This window comes from Ranitomeya imitator, chromosome 4 (genome assembly GCF_032444005.1).
Source record: "Ranitomeya imitator isolate aRanImi1 chromosome 4, aRanImi1.pri, whole genome shotgun sequence".
Lineage (NCBI taxonomy): Eukaryota > Metazoa > Chordata > Amphibia > Anura > Dendrobatidae > Ranitomeya > Ranitomeya imitator.
In genome coordinates this window covers 605,998,247-606,016,476 of record NC_091285.1, presented here as the reverse complement: position 1 = coordinate 606,016,476, position 18,230 = coordinate 605,998,247, and the positions used below count along the sequence as shown (strand labels likewise).

The 18,230-nt window shown below is 45.6% G+C and overlaps 1 protein-coding gene across 1 annotated transcript in view; it reads right to left on the bottom strand.

The window, feature by feature from the left end:
• The window catches only part of LOC138674289 (pyroglutamylated RF-amide peptide receptor-like), a 469,095-nt gene that overhangs the window by 329,991 nt on the left and 120,874 nt on the right, over positions 1-18,230 (bottom strand). The window lies entirely within an intron of this gene.

Here is an 18,230-nt window from a genome sequence, read left to right as displayed (position 1 = left end):
TCAGCATAACATTTGTAGCTGAATGAACTTTAGTTTCTGAAACCAAGTAAAGTCTTCCCACAGTGGAGGTATATGTGAAGGTACAATTGTACCTATGCAGCCTGTTAAGGTTGTAAAATTATGCAGCCTGACAAGGGTTAAAACACAGATATGGCATCCACCGAGTGTTGTCCTGTCGCGTCTTCTTTATATTATTGCCAAGAAGATGCAAAACAATGAAAATAATAAAATAATTATTTACCAAAAAAATAGAGTAAGTCAAAACCACATTGCAAATAAACATTCATTACAAATAAAGAAGCAGGGCGCGTCCGAGGGTGAGTATATACCTAATAAGAATATAATCACCCTCGGACGCGCCCTGCTTCTTTCCGACAGCCTTCCTTCCTAAGAATCAGCCCTTCCGTGGTGTAGAGAGAGGGTGTGTTACACTCCAAGGTGTTCCCCAGGTTGCCTTTCCTGAGCTTCGATCTTCATGCTCTCGTTTAGTAGTTGTCGGAAAGTAGGCTGCATTAGGCCTACAAATTGGGTATGGGGTGGAGAGAGATGGTGTGTTACACTCCAAGGTGTTCCCCAGGTTTCCTTGCCATTGCTTCGGTCTTCCGACTCTCGTTTAGTAGTTGTAGAAAACTACACTGCATTAGGCCTACAACATGGGTATAGGGTGGAGAGAGATGGTGTGTTCCACTCCAAGGTGTTCTCCAGGTTGCCTTTCCAGAGCTTCGATCTTAATGCTCTCGTTTAGTAGTTGTTGGAAACTACACTGCATTAGGCCTCCAAATTGGCTATGGGGTGGAGAGAGATGGTGTGTTACACTCCAAGGTGTTCTCCAGGTTTCCTCGCCATTGCTTCGATCTTCAGACTCTCGTTTAGTAGTTGTAGAAAACTACACTGCATTAGGCCTACAAAATGGGTATAGGGTGGAGAGAGATGGTGTGTTCCACTCCAAGGTGTTCTCCAGGTTGCCTTTCCAGAGCTTCGATCTTAATGCTCTCGTTTAGTAGTTGTTGGAAACTACACTGCATTAGGCCTCCAAATTGGCTATGGGGTGGAGAGAGATGGTGTGTTACACTCCAAGGTGTTCTCCAGGTTTCCTCGCCATTGCTTCGATCTTCAGACTCTCGTTTAGTAGTTGTAGAAAACTACACTGCATTAGGCCTACAAAATGGGTATCGGGTGGAGAGAGATGGTGTGTTACACTCCAAGGTGTTCCCCAGGTTTCCTTGCCATTGCTTCGGTCTTCCGACTCTTGTTTAGTAGTTGTAGAAAACTACACTGCATTAGGCCTACAAAATGGGTATAGGGTGGAGAGAGATGGTGTGTTCCACTCCAAGGTGTTCTCCAGGTTGCCTTTCCAGAGCTTCGATCTTAATGCTCTCGTTTAGTAGTTGTTGGAAACTACACTGCATTAGGCCTCCAAATTGGCTATGGGGTGGAGAGAGATGGTGTGTTACACTCCAAGGTGTTCTCCAGGTTTCCTCGCCATTGCTTCGATCTTCAGACTCTCGTTTAGTAGTTGTAGAAAACTACACTGCATTAGGCCTACAAAATGGGTATCGGGTGGAGAGAGATGGTGTGTTACACTCCAAGGTGTTCTCCAGGTTTCCTCGCCATTGCTTCGATCTTCAGACTCTCGTTTAGTAGTTGTAGAAAACTACACTGCATTAGGCCTACAAAATGGGTATCGGGTGGAGAGAGATGGTGTGTTACACTCCAAGGTGTTCCCCAGGTTTCCTTGTCATTGCTTCGGTCTTCCGACTCTCGTTTAGTAGTTGTAGAAAACTACACTGCATTAGGCCTACAAAATGGGTATGGGGTGGAGAGAGATGGTGTGTTCCACTCCAAGGTGTTCTCCAGGTTGCCTTTCCTGAGCTTCTATCTTCAGGCTCTCGTTAAATTGTGGTTAAATGGAACAACTGCATTTGGCGTACTAGTTGGTTTGGGGCCTACTAACAGTGTCTGCCGCTCCTTGCTGTTCTCCTGGTTTCCGGTCCTGAAATTCCGTTTTCAGGCGCTCGTTAAGTAGTTGTTAATGTTAGACTGCATTTGGCCTACTAGTTGGGTTGGGGCCTACTATCGGTGTCTGCCACTCCTTGCTGTTCTCCTCCACTGAACAAAGCTGTGCCGCCTGTTTACTACGGTTGCCAATTTTGAACTGCATTTCGACTACTTACTGATTTGGGCCTACTCTCTGTGTCAGCCTCTCATTCCAGTTGTCCTCCACTGCAATGCCCCCTGGTTATTCCTGTGTTACCAATTTTGAACTGCATTTAGCCAACTTTATTCTTTGGGCCTATATCTGTGTTTCCTCCTCATCCTGCCCATTGCCCAGCCAGTGATAGATGAGTCTGCTGGTACATTGACCCATAACGCAACATTCCCCGTGCACGCTACACAACAACATTGTGACCCTGCTGAAAGTCAGGTTGCTCTTCCCGCATACCATACCACCTTACACGGGGACAAAGAGGAAGGTGCAGATGAAAGTGCAGGTTCCTTCATCAGGTGGGGGGAGGAATACTAGTTGGCGACGTCACTGGCACAGGGCCTCTCATAGTACGCAAAAGTGTTGCTGCCGGTGGGAGGCGCCCCCGCCGTGCAAACACACCGCTGTACTTTGAGGGGCCCTGTGCCAGTGCCAATGCCAACGAGTGGGCCCCCCCTGCTTGCTCAGGTTCACAGCACTTGCAAAGTTGAAATACTTACCTCTCCCTGCTCCACTGCCGTGACGTGGTCCAGATTTCCTGGGCCCACTAATTACTTGAACCAGCCCTACCCACCACAACTTTAGCCAAATGACCCCCAATTTCAAATGCCTTCCAATTATTATAAGGTAAATTACGCTTGACAAGCTTCATTAAGAAGAATGGATGGTTTTGACATTAAAATGGGCACTCTAGGTGTTTTCCTGGCCCCCACTCACTGCCTACTATGCTGCCCCATTGACTTGCATTGGGTTTCGTGTTTCGGTCGATCCCGACTTTACGTCATAATCGGCCGATTTCACTCGACCCGACTTTTGAGATAGTCGGGTTTCGCGAAACCCGGCTCGACTCTAAAAAGGTCAAGGTCGCTCAACTCTATCTGCCACCATTGGTACGGTACAGTCAAAATTTCTTTTGTCCGTTACTTTGATCTGCTCTTTGTCTTCCTATTCTGTCATGGCATTTGTGGATTCAGGCGCTGCCCTGAATTTGATGGACTTGGAGTTTGCTAGGCACTGTGGGTTTGTCTTGGAGCCCTTGCAGTGTCTTATTCCATTGAGAGGAATTGATGCTACGCCTTTGGCCAAGAATAAGCCTCAGTATTGGACCCAGCTGACCATGTGCATGGCTCCTGCGCACCAGGAGGATATTCGCTTTCTGGTGTTGCAAAATCTGCATGATGTGGTCGTGTTGGGGTTGCCATGGCTACAAGTCCATAACCCAGTATTAGATTGGAAATCAATGTCTGTGTCCAGCTGGGGTTGTCAGGGGGTACATGGTGATGTTCCATTTCTGTCTATCTCATCATCCACCCCTTCTGAGGTCCCAGAGTTCTTGTCTGATTACCGGGATGTATTCGATGAGCCCAAGTCCAATGCCCTACCTCCGCATAGGGATTGTGATTGTGCTATCGAGTTGATTCCTGGTAGTAAGTTTCCTAAGGGTCGACTGTTTAATTTATCTGTACCTGAGCACGCCGCTATGCGGAGTTACGTAAAAGAATCCTTGGAGAAGGGTCATATTCGGCCGTCGTCATCGCCATTGGGAGCAGGGTTCTTTTTTGTGGCCAAGAAGGATGGTTCGCTGAGACCTTGTATTGATTACCGCCTTCTAAATAAAATCACAGTCAAATTTCAGTACCCCTTGCCGCTGCTATCTGATTTGTTTGCTCGGATTAAGGGGGCTAGTTGGTTCACCAAGATTGATCTTCGTGGTGCATATAATCTTGTGCGTATTAAACGGGGCGATGAATGGAAAACTGCATTTAATACGCCCGAGGGCCATTTTGAGTACCTAGCTATGCCATTCGGACTTGCCAATGCTCCATCAGTATTTCAGTCCTTTATGCATGACATCTTCCGAGAGTACCTGGATAAATTCCTGATTGTATACTTGGATGATATTTTGGTCTTCTCGGATGATTGGGAGTCTCATGTGAAGCAGGTTAGAATGGTGTTCCAGGTCCTGCGTGCTAATTCTTTGTTTGTGAAGGGATCAAAGTGTCTCTTTGGTGTTCAGAAGGTTTCATTTTTGGGGTTCATTTTTTCCCCTTCTACCATCGAGATGGACCCTGTTAAGGTCCAGGCCATTTATGATTGGACTCTGCCGACATCTCTGAAGAGTCTGCAAAAGTTCCTTGGCTTTGCTAATTTTTATCGTCGCTTCATCTGTAATTTTTCTAGTATTGCTAAACCATTGACCGATTTGACCAAGAAGGGTGCTGATGTGGTCAATTGGTCTTCTGCTGCTGTGGAAGCTTTTCAAGAGTTAAAGCGTCGTTTTTCTTCTGCCCCTGTGTTGTGTCAACCAGATGTTTCGCTTCCGTTCCAGGTTGAGGTTGATGCTTCTGAAATTGGAGCGGGGGCTGTTTTGTCGCAAAGAGGTGCTGATTGCTCGGTGATGAAGCCATGCGCCTTCTTTTCCAGGAAGTTTTCGCCTGCTGAGCGAAATTATGATGTTGGCAATCGAGAGTTGCTGGCCATGAAGTGGGCATTCGAGGAGTGGCGTCATTGGCATGAAGGAGCTAAGCATCACGTGGTGGTCTTGACTGATCACAAGAACTTGACTTATCTCGAGTCTGCCAAACGGATGAATCCTAGACAGGCTCGTTGGTCGCTGTTTTTTTCCCGTTTTGACTTTGTGGTTTTGTACCTTCCGGGCTCTAAAAATGTGAAGGCGGATGCCCTGTCTAGGAGTTTTGTGGCCGACTCTCCGGGTTTGCCTGAGCCGGCGGGTATTCTCAAAGAGGGAGTAATTGTGTCTGCCATCTCCCCTGATTTGCGGCGGGTGCTGCAAAAATTTCAGGCTAATAAACCTGATCGTTGCCCAGCAGAGAAACTGTTTGTCCCTGATAGGTGGACGAATAAAGTTATCTCTGAGGCTCATTGTTCGGTGTTGGCTGGTCATCCTGGGATCTTTGGTACCAGAGATTTGGTGGCTAAATCCTTTTGGTGGCCGTCTCTGTCGCAGGATGTGCGTTCTTTTGTGCAGTCCTGTGGGATTTGTGCTCGGGCTAAGCCCTGCTGTTCTCGTGCCAGTGGGTTGCTTTTGCCCTTGCCGATCCCGAAGAGGCCTTGGACACATATCTCTATGGATTTTATTTCGGATCTCCCTGTCTCTCAAAAAATGTCGGTCATTTGGGTAGTTTGTGATCGCTTCTCTAAGATGATCCATTTGGTACCCTTGTCTAAATTACCTTCCTCCTCTGATTTGGTGCCATTGTTCTTCCAGCATGTGGTTCGTTTACATGGCATTCCAGAGAACATCGTTTCTGACAGAGGTTCCCAGTTTGTTTCAAGGTTTTGGCGAGCCTTTTGTGCTAGGATGGGCATTGATTTGTCTTTTTCCTCGGCTTTCCATCCTCAGACAAATGGCCAGACTGAACGAACCAATCAGACCTTGGAAACATATCTGAGATGTTTTGTTTCTGCTGATCAGGATGATTGGGTGTCTTTTTTGCCGTTGGCTGAGTTCGCTCTTAATAATCGGGCCAGCTCGGCTACCTTGGTTTCACCGTTTTTCTGCAATTCTGGGTTCCATCCTCGTTTCTCTTCAGGGCAGGTTGAGTCTTCGGACTGTCCTGGTGTGGATACTGTGGTGGACAGGTTGCAGCGGATTTGGACTCATGTAGTGGACAATTTGACCTTGTCCCAGGAGAAGGCTCAACGTTTCGCTAATCGCAGACGCTGTGTGGGTCCCCGACTTCGTGTTGGGGATTTGGTTTGGTTGTCATCTCGTTATATTCCTATGAAGGTTTCCTCTCCTAAGTTTAAGCCTCGTTTCATTGGTCCGTATAGGATTTCTGAGGTTCTTAATCCTGTGTCTTTTCGTTTGACCCTTCCAGATTCTTTTTCCATCCATAACGTATTCCATAGGTCATTGTTGCGGAGATACGTGGCGCCTGTGGTTCCATCTGTTGATCCTCCTGCCCCGGTTTTGGTGGAGGGGGAGTTGGAGTATATAGTGGAGAAGATTTTGGATTCTCGTGTTTCGAGACGGAAACTCCAGTATCTGGTTAAGTGGAAGGGTTATGGTCAGGAAGATAATTCCTGGGTCTTTGCCTCTGATGTCCATGCTGCCGATCTTGTTCGTGCCTTTCATATGGCTCATCCTGGTCGGCCTGGGGGCTCTGGTGAGGGTTCGGTGACCCCTCCTCAAGGGGGGGGGGTACTGTTGTGAATTCTGTGATCAAGCTCCCTCCTATGGTCACGAGTGGTACTGCGGCTTCTGAGTTTCCTTCCTCAGGTGTTGAGGTTAAGTCGTTAGGTGCTGCTCTATTTAACTCCACCTAGTGCTTTGATCCTGGCCTCCAGTCAATGTTCTAGTATTGGCCTTGCTTACTCCTGGATCATTCCTGTGGCCTGTCTGCTCAGCATAAGCTAAGTTTTGCTTGTGTTACTTTTGTTGCTATATTTTCTGTCCAGCTTGCTTTTTTGGTTTTCCTTGCTTGCTGGAAGCTCTGAGACGCAGAGGGAGCACCTCTGTACCGTTAGTCGGTGCGGAGGGTCTTTTTGCCCCTCTGCGTGGTTGTTTGTAGGTTTTTGTGTTGACCGCAAAGCTATCTTTCCTATCCTCGGTCTATTCAGTAAGTCGGGCCTCACTTTGCTAAATCTATTTCATCTCTGTGTTTGTATTTTCATCTTAACTCACAGTCATTATATGTGGGGGGCTGCCTTTTCCTTTGGAGAATTTCTCTGAGGCAAGGTAGGCTTATTTTTCTATCTTCAGGACTAGCTAGTTTCTCAGGCTGTGCCGAGTTGCATAGGGAGCGTTAGGCGCAATCCACGGCTACCTCTAGTGTGGTTTGATAGGTTTAGGGATTGCGGTCAGCAGAGTTCCCACGTCTCAGAGCTCGTCCTATGTTTTGTGGTTTTTGTCAGGTCAATTGTGTGCTCTGAACTTCAAGGTCCATTGTGGTTCTGAATTACCTATTCATAACACTCTGCACTGTCAGGGTAAAAGTCTTCTCTGATTAAGGAGGCTTCCGAGTCCACACTCTCACATCCAGCCTTCACTACGGCTGGTATCTCAGCCTCAGTGCCCTCTCGGGGAGCACTCTCTCTTGGGAAGCGCGGTGCTGCAGCCTGCTTTCTCTCTGGCATGCTGTCCCCTCTGTCCAGTGCAGAAAGTCCAACCCCCAACAACCCAGCTGTATGACTATGTGGTTCCAGGTAAGGAGCAGGGAAAGCAACCTCCTTTTGGCTTGTCTTCCTCTTCAACCCCTTACATCATTTCTACATTTGGGAGGCCCCTCCCTCATGCCAAATAGTTGGCAAGATAGTGGTATCATACAATTATTAGGTTCTGTAGAAGGACGTAGATCTGGGGATTTATTATGATGGAATATAGGCTGAACTGGATGGACAAATGTCTTTTTTCGGCCTTACTAACTATGTTACTATGTTACTATGTTACAATCCCCATCCTTTTACAATGACATTTCAAACATGTCAATTTGAGTTTTGGGATTTGCCCGCCACCACCACCACGTCCACCGTCATGTCATTATGCAGCTCTCACTTCAAATTTTAAGAGGGCGAGCAGATGCTGTGAACTCTGCGTTTTGTAATCTACACTGTTCATTTTTGCTGTAAGGTGAATATAATCCAGGAGTTGGGGGAGCTGGATGATCAATGTCAGTAATTTGGATTCTACCAGACACCAAAAGCATTAGAATTAAATTCAGAATATAGTGTATGCAAGCGTGGGCCTGTATTGTGGTCAATCTGTCAGGCCTGAAACCCATGTCAGGAACATGTAAAATACACATAAGAGAGAAAATATGCGGCACTCACCCCAATTCAGCAGTGAAAAGCGTGAATTTTAATGGAAAACATAGACAGATGAAAATCCGTTACAACATCAGGTAAGCAGGAGGGTGCGGTGTTGGAGCTTGGACGACGGCCGTCGTCCAAGCTCCAACACCGCACCCTCCTGCTTACCTGATGTTGTAACGGATTTTCATCTGTCTATGTTTTCCATTAAAATTCACGCTTTTCACTGCTGAATTGGGGTGAGTGCCGCATATTTTCTCTCTTATGTGTATATACGAACTATTGGATTTCATTTAGTATGCTGAGCACCAATACCCCCTAGCATGCGTGACGCCTAGCGCTCTGGATCCTATATTTTTCATCCTGGTTTCTGAAAGCGGTATCGCTCTAGTGCCGTCCTGTTCTACAGTTCTATGCGGTATATCAGTAACATGTAAAAGCCTCATTTTACATGGAAACAGCCTCCTTTCCCCATTCCTGGTCCCAACGCGTTTCGATTACCTCATCAGGGGATACCGTTGGGTTTAATATACCTATGCCGTCCAACAGACGCTGTCATCCTTGCGTGCACCGCCATTACTGGAGCAGAGATCGCACTATAAACCGACTTCCAGGTGGGTGAGATCATTTCAAAACATATGCACGCCAATCATATTTTTCTGGGATGAATCTCCATCATTATGAGGAAAAAGTTGTATATGGCATATCCCTGAAATGCCCAAAGAATGTATATGGTGCACAAATATAGGTGATGCCTGGTGATTCATTCTTAGACTCTGTTAACCCTTAAATAGGCTGTAGAATGGTCTTATGAGACATTTAGCCCAGGGTAACTGCTATGTGGTAGGGACGGATTTGCTGTTTTAGGATCTGTTGCAAGTAGTATTCAAACTCATTAGGGCTGACTGAGTGGATTTATGATGTGAATCTGATCTATACAGCCCTGTTGATGAGTGTCTACTATGTTTATCGTGGTATGCGCCAAATAAACAAAGACCACACACTGTAGCCTGATCTGGTGTTGACCACATTCAGCCAGAGAATATAGAAGCTACATGTGAATAGGTCTAACAAAAGACCAATGTGTATTAGAGTGGATTGCAGTTTTTACATTGAGTCTAGGCACCATCCACTATCTGTTTAGTGTTGTTCGTTTTATGCACTTTGCACTTTGTTATGGTGATCACATTCTGAATTATTATTTACCTTTTAAGAATCATAGTAAAGGTTATGTTTTAATAATAGAATATATAGAGATAGAGAGTAGAAATTTGACCTTTGCACAATGTAGAAAGGTTTAAAAAAATTACCCAAGGGGTATGTATCACAGACCAGCTGAAAGACGCCAGGATAGAGACATCACAATACACTTTGCAGTTATTACAAGAGGTAGAGGTAGGGAGTGCTACTTTCACCACTGCACAATTTGCACAGTTTTCAAAAGGTAAAAATTAAGCATTACCCACGAGGGGTATATATACTGTAGATGACCACTAATTATTTGTTGCAGAAGCAGGAGGAGGAGGAGGAAGTGATTTCCTGAACAAAATGGGTTTGGATGGTAAGGGATGGATGTTAAGACAATTTCCAAAAATAACATTTGGGCTGCATTTACATGAAATTGCTGTCATCTGTAGGGGTTACTAAGTCGGAGGAAATGCAGCCCTTGTTCAATTTTAGAAGATTCAGCCTGTCTACATTTTCCGTTGACAGCTGTGTGTGCCTATCCATTCTGATTGCACTGGCCGAACTAAAAACCTGCTCAGACAACACACTTGTGGCAGAGCATGGCCAAGTGTGCACCTTGGATAACCAATAGTTAAAGAGCACTGAAGAGTCAGGAAGGACGCTGGTATGGTCACTTAAGTAGCCATTCTCCATCTTGGTCAACTTCTCCCTCCTCTCCATAGTTACACCCACAGATAGCCCTTGCTGATGTGACGGTTTTATGAAAATGGCCCAGTTGGTGGACATTCCACCCCATGAGTTGCACCTAGTGTGCGTGGCACTACCCTATAATTCTTGTGGGTGAAAAGATCCGGTACCTCTGCCAGCATCATTGTAATCTTTTTAGCAAGTCTTCCACAAAGGCCCTCTGGCATGCATGCACTGAAAATAGCATGTCTGCCTCCGACATTAGAGAAGCAAATTTCTCATTGTACCGTGGGTCAAGAAAGGTGCACAGCCAGTATTTCATGTTGTACAAAATGTATTTCACGTGAGGGTCTTGCAAAATCTATTTGGACATGAACTTTGCCATGTGTGGTAGACTACAAAAAGTCAAACGTTCAGTGTCCTCACAAAGGAAGAACACTAATCATTCTCTCCCCCTCACAGCGCATAGCCTCCTTATCCTCCTCTTCAGGCCATCCATGCTCGACAGGCATGAAGTAGGATTGGGAATCCCCTTTGTAATGCAGACCAAAAACTCTTGTTCCTCCTCATTCTCCTCCTATTCCTCGTCATCACCCAATGTGGCCTGAGAATATTGTGTGAGGCTGGGCTGTGTGGTATCAGCCACTTTTAAATTTTGCTCCATAGCCACCTGCTCAGCATTCAAAGCTTTCTCTTTGAGATTCTGCAGCGAATGTTTTATATGACAGAGCAGCGGGATGGTTACGCTCATCAGCGTCATCAGCGCTCACCATCTTGGTGCAATTTTCGAAGAACCTCGGATATGTCAGCGATCCACACCCATTCAGCAGTTGTTATGTGTGGGGGCTGAGTGTTACTCTGATGGGCATTGAGAAGCTGCAATTTAGACACTGCCCTCTGCTGCTCACTACCAAGCCTTGCAAACATATCAATGGTCAAATTCCTGCATGTGGTCAGGTCACAAATCAGTTGGTAACAAGGTAAACTAAAGCAATGCTGAAGTGAAGCTAGACCAGCGAAAGCCTGACATGACTTTTGGAAATGTGTGCTGACACAGCGTATCTTGGCAAGTAGGTCCGCAAATCAGAATATGTTTTTAAAAAACGCTGTACAACCAAGTTAAGCACGTAGGCCATGCATGGAACATGTACCAGCTTGCCGAGCTTTAATGCCGCCACCAAGTTACGCCCATTATGGCACACAACCTGACCTGGTTGGAGGTTCAGCAGGGAGAGCCACTGATCGGTCTGTTCTTTTATCCCTTTTAACAGCTCTGCTGCATTTTTAGGTTTATCACCTAAATAAATGAGCTTCAGCAGGGCGAACTGCTGTTTCTCCAAGGCAGTGCTGCAGACTTCCCAGCTGGGGAATGATGGGGAGGCTAGTTCCCTTGAAGATGAGGAGGAGGAGAGACAGGAACTGGAATACGAGGAGACTGAAACCCTAATGAAAGTTGGGCCCTCTATTCTTGGTATGGGTAAGACGTGTGATGTTCCAGCATCTGACTCTGTCCCAGACTCCACCAGGTTAACCCAGTGTGCCATCAGGGAAATATAGCATCTCTGTCCACAAGAACTTGTACATGTCTGTGGTTAGTAGGACCTTCCCTGTGACTGTGTTGGCCAGAGCATGGCTGATATTGTGTAACATGTGCTTAAGTAACGTGGGAATGGCACAACAGGAAAAATTGTTGCAGCTGAAAATCGAGTACCGTGGAGCTGCCACCGCCAAGAGGTCATGGAAAGACTCAGTTCCCACAGTCTGAAATGGCAACATTTCCACGGCTAGCAAACTAGCAATGTAGGTGTTTAGCTTTTGGACCTGTGGGTGAATGGGTGAATATTTCTGCTGTCTGTTAAAAATCTGGGACAGGAACAACTGAGCACTGCGCTGGGACAATGAACTGGACATGGTTGCTGACTGTTATGTCTGTGCAACTGCAGGCTGTGGGAAGGAGGCATCAGCACCTGCTTCATGGACAGCAGGTTGGGAAGGCCATAACACAGAGGAAGGGGCAGTGGTTTCACCCTCAGACACAGATTTTGTACCCAGATGTTCCACTCACCTACTGGAGTGCTTAGCTTCCATGTGCTTCTGCATGCTGGTGATACTCAGGTTGGCAGTATTCTTGTTTCTTTTTAGCTTGGTTTGGCAGATGCTGCAAATTACAGTTGTTTTGTCTGAAGGAATTTCAGAAAAAAAACTGCCATACAAGGGAACAATGCCTGTTATCTAGCCGATAGGGGGGCTCTGTAGAACAGTTGACTGAGTTCTCCCTCTGCATTGCTGTGCTTGCTAGTCATGCCACCATTACCAGGTTGGATCAGTGGCCTCATCATCAACCACGTCATCTTCCATTTCATCAATCTGATTCTCCTTCTGAGTTGCAATTTTAGGCTGACCCTATGGCAACTGTGCATCATGATTATCTTCCACCTCTTGAGACATAAATTGACCTTCCCCAATGTGACTTTCTTCTAGCCGTAGGTGCTCAAATGTTTGGGCATCACTGCATTCCACTTCCTCATGACCCTCTTTAACGGTGCACGTTGAGAGGCCTGACAAATTACAAGGGAACATAAATAGTTCCTCGGTGTGGCCAGCGTTGGGGTCATATATATCATGGGAATCTGGATGGTGGGAGGAAGGAGGACCAGGTTGAGGATTCAGAGGCCCAGACTCTTGGCTGCTGAGACTGGATTGTGTGGAAGACCTTGTGGTGCTGCTTGTCAACACACTGGAGCATGTGTCTGCCATCCAACCAACATCTTCACTTGTCTGGGTTTGTTAGTGGTGTAGCGCGCTAACCAAATTTTGACAGGAAGCAAGAGCGAGATACAGTCACCTTCGGATCTGTCACATGGCCTTGGTGGGCACCACCACATCCAAGTCCCTTAACATCACCCTTTCTCATATTGAATGCATTAAGATTATGAAAAAAATACTGGCTTTATTTTTCACAAGGAGAGTCACAAAGGTCTTACGTACAAATTCACTGTATCCGGCAATGTGTGGCTATTTTTTTCAGATCTCAGCTTAATTATACACGGTAACAGCAAACTAACGTAAATTACAGGTAAATAGTCACATTTGCTTATCTCTACCCAGATTGCGCCAGTCGCAGAACTGATAGATTAAGATATGCTATTTATTAAACCAATAAGAAATTATGATTTCATTTATATTGCCTTGTTGACACACTGCAAAATCGGAGTAATGAAAATTATTGCTACTAATAAAATGGCATGTTTGATTATCTCTGCCCAGATTGTGCAAGTCACACAACTGCAAGATAAAAATACGCTATATATTAAACCAATAAAAAATTATGTTTTTTTTTTAGATTGTCTGGCTGACACAATCCAGCAGTGGAGTAATAAAAATTATTGCCACTGGTATATTGTGATGTTTGCTTATCTCTGCATGGATTGCACCAGTCACCCAACAGCTAGATAAAGATACGCTATTTATTACACCAATAGAAAGTTATAATTTTTATATTGTCTTGCTGACACACTGCAAGAATCAATGAAAATTATTGCCACTGCTAAATTGTCACGTTTGATTTTCTCTGCGCAGATTGCGCCAGTCCCACAACTGCTAGACAAAGATCTGCAATTTATTAAACCAATGGAATTTTTTTCTTTTTTATAGTGCCTTGCTGACACACTGCAACAGCAGACTAATGAAAATTATTTCCACTGCTAAATTGTGACGTTTAATTATTTCTGCACCGATTGCAGCAGTTGCACAACTGCTAGATAAAAATATGCCTTTTGTTAACCAATAGAAATTTTTAGAATTTTTTTACATCACCTTTATAAGACACACCATCAGCAGACTCAGGGAAATTACTGGCAAATAGTGACATTTCAATAGCTCAACAGGTTTTGTGTCTAGCACAACTGTTAGAGAAATATTAGGTATTTAAGCAATAGACAAGGAATATTATTTATCATTTAGCTTTTAAAACAGATGTTACTATATGCTGACACTGAGGAATATTATTTTCTGTTAAAAAGAAAAATATTTAATAGGCTGCTACACAGGAATATTATGTAGCTAAAAAATGTTTTTTGTATATGCTGGTACTACCTAATATTATTTGTCTCTAAAAATAGCCGATTTGTACTTTTTGATAGTGGATGAATCCCTCCCTATTTCACCCTAATCCCACAGTCTGTTCCTAATACTAAACTATAAAACACAATGGAATATAGCAGAGATCGGCAGCATGTTCTTGCAATGATGAGAATACCCAGGTGCTTTCCTCTTACTCTCCCTCCTATTAAATCTCTCCCTACGCTATCCCCAACTAACAAAGAACTAATCTTCACAATCTTCAGCTCTTACAAGAGCTTTTTGGAATGAATAATGCTTCCTATATGCTTCTATCACTCTCCCAATGCTGTTTCCGGCTTCAATATCCACAAGATGATGCTGGCAGCCTTGAAATAACCCCTATGATGCTGTAAGGCCAGCCAATCACAGTAATGTCACACCAAAGATGGCATCGGCATTACTGTGATTGGCAAGCCAGCCCAGCATATTCATTGGCTGCAAATAAAGCACCAAACATGCTGGGCGGGTCACTTGATAATACTGAGGTGAATACCTAATTAGTCGCTGAGTAACGAATAGCCCGAATACCATACTATTTGTACGAGTAATGAATAGTGCTGAATGTATTCGCTCATCACTAGAGTTGAGTAACTTTTACTTTTTTCAGATCGAGTCGGGTTTCGCGAAACTTTGTCAAAAGTCGGGTCGGGTGAAATTGGCCTTTTATTTTGAAAAGTCGGGGGCCGACTGAATCATGAAACCCAATGCAAGTCAATGGGGAATCAAAGTCGGCAGTGAGTGGAGGACAGGAAAACAACTACAGTGCCCATTTTAATGCCAAAAACATAAATTCTTATTACTTAAGCTTGTCAATCTTAATTTACTTTATAATAAGTTAGGCATTGAAAACTTGGGGTAATTTGGCTAAAGTTGTGGGGGAGTAGGGCTGGCTCAAGATTTTCGTGGGCCCAGGAAACGCGGAATACGTCATGGCGGTTGAGCAGGGAGAGGTAAATATTTCAACTTTGCAAGTGCTGTGATCCTGAGCAAGCCGGGGGGCCCACTCGTGGGCACTGGCACAGGGCCCCTCATAGTACGGCGGTGTGTTTGACGGCGGGTGGTGCCTCCCACTGGCAGAGACACTTTTGCGTACTATGAGGGGCCCTGTGCCAGTGACGTCGCCAACGAGTATGCCCCCCACCTGATGAAGGAACCTGCACTTTCATCTGTACCTTCCTCTTTGTCCCCGTGTAAGGTGGTATAGTATGCGGGAAGGGGAACCTGACTTTCAGCAGGGTCAGATTCTGGCTGTGTAGAGTGCAAGGGGAATGTAGTGGTCTGGGTCAATGTACTAGCAGACTCATCTAGCAGTGGCTGGGCAATGGGCAGGATGAGGAGGAAACACAGATATAGGCCCAAATAATAAAGTAGGCTAAATGCAGTTTAAAATTGGTAACAGGACTAAACAGGCAGCATTGCTTTGTTCAGTGGCAGAAAATTGTAATGAGTTTCAGACACAGTTAGTAGGCCCAAATAATAAAGTAGGCTAAATGCAGTTCAAAATTGGTAACAGGACTAAACAGGTGGCATTGCTTTGTTCAGTGGAGGAAAACTGTAATGAGTGGCAGACACAGTTAATAGGCCCAAATAATAAAGTGGGCAAAATGTCTGCCAAAATATTGTTCATAAATAAACAGGTGGCATAGCTAGGTACAGGGGTGGGCTCCTCTGGTAGTAGGAGCAAAGTATTAACTGGTCTAAATGGAGGCCAGGGCCCCTGTATATTGTAACTATATCTTTTCAACAAATTTGTATTTGCAGTGCTATTGAAGGATTTAATAGCACAGACTTCACAGTGGTGGAGCAGGGAGGGGTAAGTATTGCAAGTGGTAGAGCACTGTTCGAGCTGGGGGGAACACTCTTTCGTGGGCGGCGGTACTGGCACAGTGCCCCTCATATTACGACGTTGTGTATGACGTTGGTTGTGCACCACCACCGTCAGAGACACTTCATTGTACTATGAGGGACCCTGTGCCAGTGCCGTCGCCCAAGAGTGGGCCCACTTACCTGTCCAGGCAAAAGGCACTCGCACGGGTGTTTGCGCCAGGTGGTGACCACGGCCCTGTGGGGGGAGTCAGCCCATTTAGGGAGGTATAAAAATGACCTATGGTGGACATTCAGCAGCTGCAAATGGAGGAATTGGAGAAGTCAGTAAGAGGAGGCCAAAAGCAAGACATTTTTCAGGCAAGCTACGTGTCAGCAGGGGAAGGTGGGGCAAAATAATTTTAAATTCATGATTGGTTCATTTTAATGAAGGTTAGATCATCAAAATTCTGGGTAGCCAGACGTGTCCTTTTTTCGGTCAGTATGGAACCAGCAGCACTGAAGACTCTTTCTGATAGCACACCAGCAGCAGGGCAAGCGAGCTCCTGTGATGCATATTCTGCCAATTCAGGCCAGGTGTCTATTTTAGATGCCCAGTAATCAAAGGGGAATGACCTGTGAGGGAGAACATCGATAAGGGAGGAAAAGTAGTTCGTAACCATACTGGACAAATGCTGTCTCCTGTCAATTTGAATCGATGCAGCAGTACCTGTCGTGTCAGCGGTCATTACGAAATCACTCCACAACCTGGTCATAAAACCCCTCTGTCCAACGCCACTTCGGATTTGTGCACCTCTAACACTTCTGCCATGTTGCCCCCTTATGGCTCGTGTGAGAACCATCACCGCCGCTGTGTGCTGGGAATGCCTGAACCAAATGGTCTACAAGAGTTGCTTGTTTGGTAGCCAATATTTGCTCAAGGTTCTCATGTGGCATGATATTTTGTAATTTTCCTTTATATCGTGGATCCAGGAGGCAGGCCAACAAGTAATCATCATCGGTCATCATTTTGATAATGCGGGGGTCCCTTTTTAAGATACGCAAGGCATACTCTGCCATGTGGGCCAATGTTCCAGGTGTCAATCCACTGCTTGTGCTGGGTTGAGGAGCACTTTCTTGCAAATCAACATCACTTGAGTCCCGCAAAAACCCTGTACCTGACCTTGCAACGGCACCAGCTTCTATTGCCCCATGAGAATCATCCTCCTCCCATAAAAAATTCATCCCATCATCCTCCTCCTCCTCCTCTTCGTCCACCACCTCATCCAGGAGAGTTCCCTGAGCAGACAATCGCTGACTGTCATCAAGGCTTCCCTCCTCCTCGGCTGCAGATGCCAGCTCCTTAATGTGCGTCAAACTTTGCATCAGCAGACGCATTAGTTGGATGCTCATGCTTATGATGGCGTTGTCTGCACTTACCAGCCGTGTGCATTCCTCAAACACTGAAGGACTTCACAGAGGTCTTGTAGCTTCGACCACTGCACACCAGACAACTCCATGTCTGCCATCCAAGTGCCTGCCCGTGTATGTATATCCGCCCACAAATTAATTACAGCACGCCTCTGTTTGCACAGCCTCTGAACCATGTGCAGTGTGGAGTTCCACCTTGTTGCAACGTCGATTATTAGGCGGTGCTGGGGACGATTCAGCGATCGCTGATGGTTCAGCATACGGCTGGAGTGTCTGTTATGACCTGGTGGTTAGGAGCACCCGGAATGACCTGATAGTTAAAACTCACACAGGACAAGCTCTGGGATGTGGGAGCTCTGCTGACCGCAATCCCTAATCCTATCACACACACTAGAAATAGCCGTGGAGCGCTCCTGACGCTCCCTAGGTGCCTCGTCACAGCCTAAGAGCTAGCTAGCCCTAGAGATAGAAAATAAAGCCTACTTTGTCTCAGAGAAATTCCCCAGAGGAAAAGGCAGCCCCCCACATATATTGACTGTGAGTAAAGATGAAAGTCACAAACGCAGAAATGAAACAGGTTTCAGCAAAGGGAGGCCAGACTTACTAAATAGACAGAGGATAGGAAAGGTAGCTTTGCGATCAGCACAAAAAACTAAAAAAGACCACGCAGAGTGTGCAAAAAGTCCTCCGCACCGACTAACGGTGCGGAGATGCCACTCTGCATCCCAGAGCTTCCAGCTAGCAAGACAAAATCATGATATCCAGCTGGACAAGAAAACAATGAACGAATTAGATACTATCAGGAACTTAGCTTCTGCTGGAGTAGACAGGTCACCAGAAAGATCCAAGAGCGAACTGAACCAATGCAGAAACATTGACAGCTGGCATGGAGTAACGATCTAAGTGGAGTTAAATAGAGAAGCCAACCAAAGGATAAACCACGTCACCTGTGTAAGGAACCTCAGAAGCAGCAGCTCCACTGACAGCCACCAGAGGGAGCCCACGGACAGAACTCACCGAA